At 51.8% G+C, this 12,366-nt stretch overlaps 1 protein-coding gene across 1 annotated transcript in view; it reads right to left on the bottom strand.

Annotated features, from left to right (window-relative positions):
- The window catches only part of LOC142791887 (histone H2A-like), a 117,561-nt gene that overhangs the window by 39,953 nt on the left and 65,242 nt on the right, over positions 1-12,366 (bottom strand). The gene's annotated exons all lie outside the window — the stretch shown is intronic.

Raw genomic sequence — 12,366 nt, forward strand, 5'->3', positions numbered from 1 at the left:
TGTGATTAGAGAGAAAGCGAGAACATAGAAAAGAAAAAAAAAAAAGAGGGGGGGGGGCACACGCCGGGGACGAGTAGTCGCAAAGTGTTAAGTGTGCAGTTTATTTACGTGCGGCACACAGGTGAGCTGTTGCAGCTGTGAGTTTTGACAAATATTGCGTGTGTCATGTTCAGTGGACACGATGAAACGTTTTTTAGCGAACGCGTTGTATCCGCTGGGCTTGTACGTACGCGTACATGAATTGTCGCTTACTCGGTTTGATGTCTCCTTGCCGCTGGGGCAGCTGATACGACTGATACGCCATTTTGCAGCAGTGAAGGGTGCGTGAATGAATGGGCAAGAAACTTAGCAACAGTAACGAGAAAAGAATTAAAAACAAACAAACAAACGAAAGCATGTTTGCCGTGTATATTCAATCTTGTAGTGCAGAAAAATAGTCAGTGCAGCAACCTGCGCGGCCAACGCGCTCCTCGCGAAGAAAAGAGGGAGAGAGACGAGCTGGCCGCCGACCAACCGGCGTGCGCCGTTCGCCTTCCTCCTCAGTCTCGCGGGCCGGCGCCGACACCGCGACTCGATCGTGTCGAGCATTCGCTTTCCGGGCGCGTTTCGAAGCAGAAGCAGAAACTTCGGAAGCCGTCATGTCTGGCCGTGGCAAAGGTGGCAAAGGGCTGGGGAAGGGTGGCGCCAAGCGTCATCGAAAGGTGTTGCGTGACAACATCCAGGGCATAACCAAGCCGGCCATCCGTCGTCTGGCGCGCCGTGGCGGTGTCAAGCGCATCTCTGGCCTCATCTACGAGGAAACTCGCGGCGTTCTCAAGGTGTTCCTCGAGAACGTGATCCGCGATGCCGTCACTTACACCGAGCACGCCAAAAGGAAGACCGTGACAGCCATGGACGTCGTGTACGCCCTCAAGCGTCAGGGCCGCACCCTGTACGGATTCGGAGGCTAAGAAGCCAGCGGCGTCGCCTGCAGCCAGCCAACGAGAACACAACAGCCCTCTTCAGGGCTACCCACTTGATGCTTCGGCAGTGTGATCCCAGCGGTTCGCCATACCCGTCCGTCCCTCTTTGCAATATCATTGCGTCATCGCTCAGGTGAGCAGCACCTCGTGTAGTAGTAGCTTGATCGCGCTGGGTACTTGTCACGTTCACCGCATTTCGTTCGCGTCGTCGTCTTTCTCCTGGGTCTGCATGCACGAATCAATCGCCGCATCTGCGAGTTCTTCCTCTCCTTCCTGCAAGCCAAGCTGCTAAAACGGGCCCGTCAAGCGAACGTCGCCTAGTTACCTTATCGCGCGAAGGAAGAAGCCGAGCGCAGCGTTCTACCCTGGTCACTGCATTCTTGGAGACACGACTATGCTCAGGAAGCACGAACTCGCTTTTTTCTTTGGAATGCCCACTACACGATCGCGTCACGTTGTGTCAAAATAAATAAAAACGCACTATGTTCTACCGTGGGGCACCCAGACGAAGAAGGGATGTGTACTTACAAATGAAAAAATTGATTGTGACAGGTTGGTCGTGTTTACCGCGCCCGCTGTGCACTCAGAAGTGCCCCATTCAATAACACATTGTGTACATTGTCACGCCTAATAATTTTTGTTTGTTTTTTTTTTTCACACCTGGCGCTGCCGAGCTGCAAAATACAAAAAAAAAAGAAAGAAAAGTGGAAGGGGATGTTTAAACAGAATTTCTGCGCAAGTCAGAAGCAAGTACACAATAAGCGCTGCCCATGCAGCGTGCTGAGGGAAGCTGCACTTGATAGAAGTGGCACTCATGTACTGTACTGGTGCTGCGAACACTGCAGTTGTGAAAGCTTTACTTGGACGGACAGCTACGCAACAAGTGTTTCCATTTCGCCGGCAGAGGTGGTCACTCTAGGGAGGCTGGCTTCGCCGCCCACGCGAGAGGGGGGGGGGGGGGGGGGACTAGCCCATGATGTAAACGCGAGAGGTTCGAGCGCGGGAAATTCGAAAGCAAGGCGCGCTCGCGTGAGCCTGCCGTCAGATGGCGACACCAACCCACGAGCATTGCATTTTCAAGTGCACCCTTGGTTTCCCACCCACCTCCGCACAGGACGAGGCGTGTCGAATGTGTAACCAAGGCGCACGACAGTGGTTCTGCTCAGGCAAGCCTACCTATAACAAAAATTGTTCTCCATGTGTGTACCTTCATTTTCTCGTGAAAATGTGAAAGAGGAGTGAATGGGGCTTTTTGAGGCGCGTGTTGATCTTCGTTTCTATTATGATTATTATTTTTCACCCTTTCATTGAGTCCATTTCCTGCTTTTTGTGCCACATATTTAGCACTTAGAGGTTGGGGGGGGGGGGGGGATTGCTGATGTGTAAGATGGAAAAGAAGAGGAAAGTGAGCCCCGAAACTGTCTGCATCAGGATGCGACACCTCAGCGGTAGCTCACAAGGGATGGGGGGTGAGGGGGGATTAAAAGGGTGGGAATAAAAGTGTAGAGAAAGAGACATGAGGGAAGCCAGAGTGAGACGACATATCGAGGGAATAGGAGTAAAAATGAAACAAAACATTCGAACGCAAACACCCCGTACATCCAACCGCCATTGAGCGCACCTAGTAGTTTGGCAAGTATGTATGAGTGATTCTTAAGAGGGAAAGGAAGATAAAATTGAGTCCCGTTACTGTCTGCGATTGAGCAAGTAGGCGCGCTCAGTGGCAGTTGGATGTACGGGGTGTTTGTGTTAGAATGTTTTGTTGCGTTTTACTCCTTGTCGTTGCGCGGACGTGTATGCATATACCAACACTGCCGGTGGTCTCTCGTCGTCTTCGCCCATCTACGTAATGGTCGCAAATAAGCGACAACGCAAGGAGCAAGTTTTTTTGGCGTGGCAGTGCGCATTTGCCCTCGGTGATGCGAGGCGCTCTAGTGCGATGCGCGCTGTTGGCGTGAATGGTGGCGTCTCGCACTCCGTCGCGCCGCTTCGGGAAGCGACGAGCTACAGCGTCGATTGATGTGTTGCCTGGAAGGCGAAAGAAATGCGCAGCAGGCTGTATTGTACAGCGGTAGTGGTTTCGTTTCGGTGTACCTCTTTGCAGCCGCGAACTGCACGGTTGCCCGAAAATGAGCGCCAGCCAGCATCCTGGCGTACGCTTCCGCGCTCGCACGCGGACGGGTTCTCACGCTTCGGCCAATGGGAGGGAGAGAGATGGGTCGTGCGGCGAAGCCGCTTTTGCCGATCTCCGGCAGGAGCGCAGTTTCGCTCCGTCAGTCGAGGTGATCGGACGCACGCAGCATGGCCCGAACTAAACAAACCGCGCGCAAGAGTACTGGAGGCAAGGCTCCGCGTAAGCAGCTTGCTACCAAGGCTGCTCGCAAGAGTGCCCCTGCCACAGGCGGGGTGAAGAAACCTCACCGTTACAGGCCTGGAACCGTGGCCCTGCGTGAAATTCGCCGATACCAGAAGTCGACCGAACTGCTGATCCGCAAGCTTCCCTTTCAGCGCCTGGTGCGGGAAATCGCTCAGGACTTCAAGACGGACCTCCGTTTCCAGAGTTCTGCCGTGATGGCCCTACAGGAAGCTAGCGAGGCCTACCTCGTTGGTCTTTTCGAAGACACCAACCTGTGCGCCATCCACGCTAAGCGCGTCACCATCATGCCAAAGGACATCCAGCTGGCTCGGCGCATTCGCGGTGAGCGCGCCTAAGTTGGGCTGCTCCCTGCGCTTCGGTCGACAGGCAAGCAACAACAAACGGTCCTTCTCAGGACCACCAACGTGTCTGCTTTGGCTACGAGACCACTCCAGGCCACGTACTCCGGCCGCACCCTCTTTTGCTGTCATGTTTTGTACGTACGTGGCTGCCGTTGTCTAGCGCGCGGAAGAACGGAACGTCGGCGCGTCGTTATTACGAAGAAATGGCTCAGCTTTGACAAATTCAAGGTAAAAGTGTGTATCATTATGAGTAGACAGAGAAAAGGTAGGCTAGCTTCAGTCGGTGTGTGTGCAGCAGCCGTGCTGCGACCCTGTGGTGTGTCAATTTCATTTATGTGTTTACCTTTTTGCCCGCCGCTTGTAAGGTGTTTTTGAGGGCTTCTGTTTGCGTAACGCCATGGTGACTTGGGCTGCTGGACCCCGGCGCAACTTTTGGGTGCACTCGTAGGAGGTGATGAAGTTTTACCGAGAGACGAAATAAACAATTGTATCGGGCCAGTTGGTAAGGATCCATCTCGCTAGGAAGCGCAGCCACTATTACACAGACCTCACAACACAAGCGCTTAACTTCAACTGAACTTTCATTGCAAACGTCAGAGTTTATAAAGGGGGTGAACAGAGAAAAAGAATAGTAAAAGGTAGACAACAAAAAGCACACGTGCCAGTCCCGCACATTACTGTCTGTTATTCTCTATCACCCCATCCAAAAAACAGTTCTTTCCGCGTGAGCGCGATAGAGAGTGCACTAACACACTCGAAATCATCGCGTGTCATTTCCTTTCATTTCTTTTGAAGCTGAACAAGTTTTTGTGCCATATTCTGGACAATTTTTTTTTTTTTTTTTTTGCAATAAACGTTTAGTTGAAGTTAAGCGCTTGTGTTGTGTGTTCTGTGTAATAGTGGCTGCGCTGCCTAGCAAGATAGACGAAATAAATTGTGTTAGAAGCACCAAATGGAATGCGCTAACGGCGGGTTCTCTCTCTCTCTCTCTCTTTTTTTTTTTTACCTTACGTTTGTTTTTCTATTCAAAGGTATTAAATTTACTCTGTCCCTGTGCTGACCCGTTCAGGTGTCATCGTAAGGATAGACGGTTACGTGTGGAGCTTTTTTTTTTTTTTTTTTTAATGAGAAATGACAACGCTTACATGCTCTTTTCTGTCTTTTTCGGTGCCGAGCTGCGTGATTTGGTTGTCTCTTTGCAGCATTTGGCGTCGCGCACTTGTGGCTAACTGATGTCGCGAGGAAATATATATAAAGTATAGAAAAACAAACACGCTTGAGGGTACGAACAGAGCCATCGTGACTGCGAAGCGAAACACGGCCGCGTCACCTGTTTGGGTGGTCCTTAGAAGGACCGTTTGGGGAATGCGGCGAGCGCGCGGAAGGGGTGCTCGCTTACGCCTTCTTCTCCGTCTTCTTTGGAAGAAGCACGGCTTGAATGTTGGGCAACACACCGCCCTGCGCGATGGTGACGCCGGAAAGCAGTTTGTTCAGCTCCTCGTCGTTGCGGATGGCGAGCTGCAAGTGACGGGGGATGATCCGGGTCTTCTTGTTGTCACGAGCGGCGTTGCCCGCCAGCTCGAGCACCTCGGCGGCCAGGTACTCGAGTACGGCAGCCAGGTAGACCGGAGCGCCAGCTCCGACGCGCTCGGCGTAGTTTCCCTTGCGTAGGAGGCGGTGAATACGGCCCACGGAGAACTGAAGCCCCGCGCGGCTAGAACGGGTCTTGCTCTTGCCTTTCGCCTTGCCGCCCTTGCCACGTCCGGACATGGTGTTGCTTTTCGCTTGGTACGACGCCGGTTGCCGAAAACAAGAAAGCTGCTGCCTTCTGAGATGAGAGCCGTGCTCGAATGGTGGTGGTAGTGGTTACAATGAAGAGGAAAAAGGCACCTAATTTCTGTCTGCCTTCAGGCGACACGGCGCAGTGCCTTATAGGGGTGGGGTGAAGGAGGGATAAAAAGGATAGAAGGAAAGTAGAAGCAGAAGAAGACAGCCAACGAGAGGAAAAAGAAGGAGATAGGAAAGTGGGGATCCGGTCGAAGCAGTCCAAGGGCGGGGTGCCACAGTGCGAGAGCTACACGGCGTCAGGAGACCGCGGAGGGCGAGCCAGTCGGCGGGAGCTACGCTGAAGTCGGAGATCGCGAGGGCACAACCGTCCAGCTTGAAATCCTGCGAGCGAATCCGCTCGAATGGTTTCCGTTGCCACCATCGCGCGCCGCCGCTCGCGGGGAACGGATGAGAGTGTGAGAGAGAGAAGCCGTGCGAACCAATGGGGCGCGCGCGTTGTGCTGATCTCGTCAACACCCCTCGCTCATATTTAAGCGCGGCGAGACGGGGGGACACGCGCATTCGACTCTGGTCTCGCGTGCGTGTTGTGTGAAATCATGCCTCCCCAACCGTCTGGCAAAGCCGTCAAGAAGGCCGGCAAGGCGCAGAAGAATGTGCGCGCCACGGACAAGAAGAAGAAGAAGCGCCGCAGGAAGGAGAGCTTCTCCATCTACATCTATAAGGTGCTGAAGCAGGTGCACCCCGACACTGGTGTCTCCAGCAAGGCCATGTCCATCATGAACAGCTTCGTGAACGACATCTTCGAGCGTATCGCCGCCGAGTCGTCACGCCTTGCTCACTACAACAAGCGCTCGACCATCACGAGCCGGGAGATCCAGACCGCGGTGCGCCTGCTGCTGCCCGGAGAGCTGGCCAAGCACGCGGTGTCCGAGGGTACAAAAGCCGTCACCAAGTACACCAGCTCCAAGTAGGCGTGCGTCGTGGGCCACAGCGAGCAACGACAAATCAACGGCTCTTCTCAGAGCCACCCAAATTGTCTGCGTCGGCATAGGGGTTGTGCTGAGAGATTCGGCTCCGAATCCATCCTCTTCTCTCTGTTGAACACCGCTAGCAGGAGCGTTGGTGTGCCGCGCTCGACGTGTGTGCTCGGGGAGGTTGAACAGGTAAATTAGAGAAGACCGAGTGCGCGGAGAAAAGTGCCACAAGTACGGTAATGGAGGGAAAACAAAACCAGGAGCGTGGTAATTAAAAAAAAAAAAAAAAAAACAGGGGGAAGGTGGCCGCTTCTCTCAAAAAAAGGTAACATGAACTCGAGTGTGTTCAGCTCTTGGGAAATGATAGAATAGGAAACTCGCGTCAGCGCTTGCCCGAGCAACTCCGACATGTCGGGCCAAATATGAAGGGGTATACACGGTATGCAGTGCATGCGGAGAGAAGGAAACTGCCGAACACTTGATAATGCTATGTAAAGGGCTTCACCTTATAGTTTAGAATGATGGCGCAGAGTTTTTCAAAAGCACCGGGGTTTAGAGACGGGGGAGGGCAAAATAGACTTTAGGCGGGTAGAATTAACTAGAAGGTGGTTATCTTATTGGTGGCTAAAGTCAAGGCAAGAGTGAAAACTAAACCATTCACTGCAAAGCACCGCGGTCCTATACTTCACTATTTAAAGAGAGAAAAAAAACAAGATAAATGTAGCTGTTTGTTAGGTCAGCATTATGGCTAGGTGGTGATAGCTGCCGCCCGATGTGAAGGGTACAGCCACATTCATCAGACAGCGCAGAGTTCCTTCTCTGCCACGCCATTCATTTGTTTACGAAATTGGGGCATTTATTTCTTGAGAGCGCAGGGCAGGCCCGTTTCGAGACTGTAGGAGGAGTGAATGTAGCTTAAAGTGCGTGGCGCGGTGAAAAATGTGCGGAAGCATTGATGCAAGAAAAGATAGGGGAGAAATATATAGACGCATGTGACAATAGCTGTAGAAGCAGAAAAGCGTGGCGGCGGACTGCATGCTAATTATTGTCCGAAAGCAAAGTATCGACAGCCCGAGTGAAGGAAAAAACAAAACTGTGCGTACGCATGACAGGGGTACCACGCAGGTGATTTATATAGTGCACAAAGAAGTACGAAATCCAGTAAAGAAAGGCGGTCGACACGAGGTATGGGCATTTCCCGTTTTCGCACCGAGTGCTCCGTTTGCGCGTCGCCGAAAGAAACATAGCCAGGCCGGCCAGCAAACGACACTGCTCGGCTTGACGTTTACATAATCACACGGTGTAGCGGAACACTGTGTTCTCTTCGAAAGAACAAATGCGCCTGTGCTAGGCACAAATGAGTGGTACGTTCCATTCGGAATGTGGTGGGAAACTTACCTTAAATGAATGAGCGGACGCACCGTTTATTTCCGCTTTGTTTTAGATTACTGACTATGTTCGGCGGGTCGACAGTGCATTTGTATGAAGCTTTCAAGCGCGATCATTTTGTAATTTCGCATCGTGCGTCCCTGCCACAAGTTCGGGGAAGGAATACTTTCAATATGGGAACCCTCATGATTGTGAAAGATGAAACTGCGACTACTTAAACACACTTGCACCACAGAAATGGCACGCGCAGTTTGGTATTGGGGCACGTGAGAAGGGAATACAATAGATGGGCATTGGCGCGCATCTTTTTTTCTTATTGATATGATATGTAAGGAGATGTCGGCGCACCATTATGGCGCCGGCTACTCCTTGGCCGTTGAGTTAAACTTGAACACGTATCTTGAAGCAAAACGTACAAAGCAGTGCATGGAAAGTAGAAAACTCGGGCAGAGATATGCAAAGACACACTTACACTTATACGCACATATCAGAACACAATGGTAAGTAAATGTTCGAAAGTCAATGAATGAAGTCTCTGATATAATGTCCCTCGATAATATTCGGTCCACCAGCACAAAACAGTAGAGCACACGTCTGGTCCGTATAAAGATGCATTCGCTCGTGTGTACATAATTGTCGACACGTCATTCATTTCACAACACACACATGATGAGAGTCACGTGATACTGTACATAATAAGTACATTTGTTACAAATGAAAGTTCGTTATTTCTTAATACTTATCAGCAATCCCGCTGTCTTGTAAAGAACGTGTTGATGCTTTTAAAGCGTGCGACTGTAAAACTCGAGTAGGCCACGGACCCAGAAGTTTCTTCATGTTAAACGGTCTGCGGTCTAATGCCAACTGTTCGGACTTAAGACGGCGTCTCGTGATGTGGACAGTCTACGAGAAGGTGACATACGTCTTCATCTATCAATCCGCATTCGCATTCGGGACTTTCAGCTCTGCCGTGTCTGTGCAAAGAAAAAAAAAAAACAAATGTTTTTGTGTATGCCGTGCCTAGCCTCAATCGGTCAATTAGAGTTTCCGATATTCTATCTAATGCCAGCGTAATTTTTAATTCAATAAATGGATCGATGTGGTATAAATCGCACCTCTTTGTACTTTGGTCAAACCAAGCAGTTTTGCTCATTCTGAAAGTTGTATTCTTTATAATACTACGCAATTCACTTTTTTCGAAATATTGGTTGCCACGATGTGTAGACCTACTTTGTGTGCTCTGGACGGCTCTGGAAGGCCAACTGCAAATCTTCTTTGCACAGCTGATGCCGTCCGGATAGTCGTTGATAGATTACTTAACAGGTTGTCAGCCTCCGAAGGTATTATGTAAGCGAAAGTACGCATGCGTAAAACATGCAGCGAACGAACACTCTTCCAACGCTGTAAAGAAGAAAGAATGCATAAAGGGTGGTGCATTTTACGCTCCAATCTCGTCCTATGTAAGGCGCTTTAGAGTTAGGGCTGTTTTGCCTGTAATTGCGTGACCCTTGCAGGGTTCCTCACAGTGCAACCGTGCACTTGAAACGGGCAGGTGTTGAACCACCCCGCAAGGAGATGGGGAAACTTCGCTGCGACCGGACCGCTTGACAGTCCGTGTTTACGGGAGGAGAGGCGCGCCCGAGAGGAGGTGCGCTCTCACTCTCTGCCGTCCCCGTGAATGCTGAAATGAGCGCGGTCGCGTTGCGTGGCTTCGGTGAAACTGCCGTATCGCGATATGTAGTGGAGCTGCCACAGTAAAATTTGAGACACGCGTAGCCAGCCAAAGGTGCTGTTACTTTGCCGAATTTCACGTGCCGGCGTCCACAACAACGCGAGCACGCTTTGTTTAGAAATTTCCGGCCATGAGGCCGTGCCCGGACCGCGTGTGTTAGTCCCTTGGTTTGGCGACAAGGATGGCGTCAAAGTGACGCCGTGAAACGGGTTTCGTGCGTGCAAATGAGGCATTGATGTGATTAGAGAGAAAGCGAGAACATAGAAAAGAAAAAAAAAAAAGAGGGGGGGGGGCACACGCCGGGGACGAGTAGTCGCAAAGTGTTAAGTGTGCAGTTTATTTACGTGCGGCACACAGGTGAGCTGTTGCAGCTGTGAGTTTTGACAAATATTGCGTGTGTCATGTTCAGTGGACACGATGAAACGTTTTTTAGCGAACGCGTTGTATCCGCTGGGCTTGTACGTACGCGTACATGAATTGTCGCTTACTCGGTTTGATGTCTCCTTGCCGCTGGGGCAGCTGATACGACTGATACGCCATTTTGCAGCAGTGAAGGGTGCGTGAATGAATGGGCAAGAAACTTAGCAACAGTAACGAGAAAAGAATTAAAAACAAACAAACAAACGAAAGCATGTTTGCCGTGTATATTCAATCTTGTAGTGCAGAAAAATAGTCAGTGCAGCAACCTGCGCGGCCAACGCGCTCCTCGCGAAGAAAAGAGGGAGAGAGAGACGAGCTGGCCGCCGACCAACCGGCGTGCGCCGTTCGCCTTCCTCCTCAGTCTCGCGGGCCGGCGCCGACACCGCGACTCGATCGTGTCGAGCATTCGCTTGGGATTCGCTCGCAGGATTTCAAGCTGGACGGTTGTGCCCTCGCGATCTCCGACTTCAGCGTAGCTCCCGCCGACTGGTTCGCCCTCCGCGGTCTCCTGACGCCGTGTAGCTCTCGCATTGTGGCACCCCGCCCTTGGACTGCTTCGACCGGATCCCCACTTTCCTATCTCCTTCTTTTTCCTCTCGTTGGCTGTCTTCTTCTGCTTCTACTTTCCTTCTATTCTTTTTATCCCTCCTTCCCCCCACCCCTATAAGGCACTGCGCCGTGTCGCCTGAAGGCAGACAGAAATTAGGTGCCTTTTTCCTCTTCATTCTAATCACTACCACCATTCGCTTTCCGGGCGCGTTTCGAAGCAGAAGCAGAAACTTCGGAAGCCGTCATGTCTGGCCGTGGCAAAGGTGGCAAAGGGCTGGGGAAGGGTGGCGCCAAGCGTCATCGAAAGGTGTTGCGTGACAACATCCAGGGCATAACCAAGCCGGCCATCCGTCGTCTGGCGCGCCGTGGCGGTGTCAAGCGCATCTCTGGCCTCATCTACGAGGAAACTCGCGGCGTTCTCAAGGTGTTCCTCGAGAACGTGATCCGCGATGCCGTCACTTACACCGAGCACGCCAAAAGGAAGACCGTGACAGCCATGGACGTCGTGTACGCCCTCAAGCGTCAGGGCCGCACCCTGTACGGATTCGGAGGCTAAGAAGCCAGCGGCGTCGCCTGCAGCCAGCCAACGAGAACACAACAGCCCTCTTCAGGGCTACCCACTTGATGCTTCGGCAGTGTGATCCCAGCGGTTCGCCATACCCGTCCGTCCCTCTTTGCAATATCATTGCGTCATCGCTCAGGTGAGCAGCACCTCGTGTAGTAGTAGCTTGATCGCGCTGGGTACTTGTCACGTTCACCGCATTTCGTTCGCGTCGTCGTCTTTCTCCTGGGTCTGCATGCACGAATCAATCGCCGCATCTGCGAGTTCTTCCTCTCCTTCCTGCAAGCCAAGCTGCTAAAACGGGCCCGTCAAGCGAACGTCGCCTAGTTACCTTATCGCGCGAAGGAAGAAGCCGAGCGCAGCGTTCTACCCTGGTCACTGCATTCTTGGAGACACGACTATGCTCAGGAAGCACGAACTCGCTTTTTTCTTTGGAATGCCCACTACACGATCGCGTCACGTTGTGTCAAAATAAATAAAAACGCACTATGTTCTACCGTGGGGCACCCAGACGAAGAAGGGATGTGTACTTACAAATGAAAAAATTGATTGTGACAGGTTGGTCGTGTTTACCGCGCCCGCTGTGCACTCAGAAGTGCCCCATTCAATAACACATTGTGTACATTGTCACGCCTAATAATTTTTGTTTGTTTTTTTTTTTTCACACCTGGCGCTGCCGAGCTGCAAAATACAAAAAAAAAAAGAAAGAAAAGTGGAAGGGGATGTTTAAACAGAATTTCTGCGCAAGTCAGAAGCAAGTACACAATAAGCGCTGCCCATGCAGCGTGCTGAGGGAAGCTGCACTTGATAGAAGTGGCACTCATGTACTGTACTGGTGCTGCGAACACTGCAGTTGTGAAAGCTTTACTTGGACGGACAGCTACGCAACAAGTGTTTCCATTTCGCCGGCAGAGGTGGTCACTCTAGGGAGGCTGGCTTCGCCGCCCACGCGAGAGGGGGGGGGGGGGGGGGACTAGCCCATGATGTAAACGCGAGAGGTTCGAGCGCGGGAAATTCGAAAGCAAGGCGCGCTCGCGTGAGCCTGCCGTCAGATGGCGACACCAACCCACGAGCATTGCATTTTCAAGTGCACCCTTGGTTTCCCACCCACCTCCGCACAGGACGAGGCGTGTCGAATGTGTAACCAAGGCGCACGACAGTGGTTCTGCTCAGGCAAGCCTACCTATAACAAAAATTGTTCTCCATGTGTGTACCTTCATTTTCTCGTGAAAATGTGAAAGAGGAGTGAATGGGGCTTTTTGAGGCGCGTGT

This window comes from Rhipicephalus microplus, unplaced genomic scaffold (genome assembly GCF_043290135.1).
Source record: "Rhipicephalus microplus isolate Deutch F79 unplaced genomic scaffold, USDA_Rmic scaffold_196, whole genome shotgun sequence".
Lineage (NCBI taxonomy): Eukaryota > Metazoa > Arthropoda > Arachnida > Ixodida > Ixodidae > Rhipicephalus > Rhipicephalus microplus.